A 230-nucleotide genomic window follows, 5' to 3' on the forward strand; every position below is an offset into this window, starting at 1 on the left:
GCCAACAGCACAATTACGAAAAGCCCGGCGCCCTCCTGGCCGAGACTAATGCCGCGCAGCGGGGCAGAGGGCTCCGTTCCCACCCAGGTCTGCGAGGCGGAGATGCCGCCCCTCCGGGCACTACCGCCCTCACGCAAGATGGCGGCGGCGCGCGGTCACGTGCCCTGCGCTCACGTCATCGGGCTGCGCCGGGCGGAAGCGGCGAGGGCCTGGGGCCGGGCGGCCGCCAG

The sequence above is a fragment of the Gavialis gangeticus genome, unplaced genomic scaffold, assembly GCF_001723915.1.
Source record: "Gavialis gangeticus isolate Ggan-Ray unplaced genomic scaffold, GavGan_comp1, whole genome shotgun sequence".
In the NCBI taxonomy this organism is placed as follows: domain Eukaryota; kingdom Metazoa; phylum Chordata; order Crocodylia; family Gavialidae; genus Gavialis; species Gavialis gangeticus.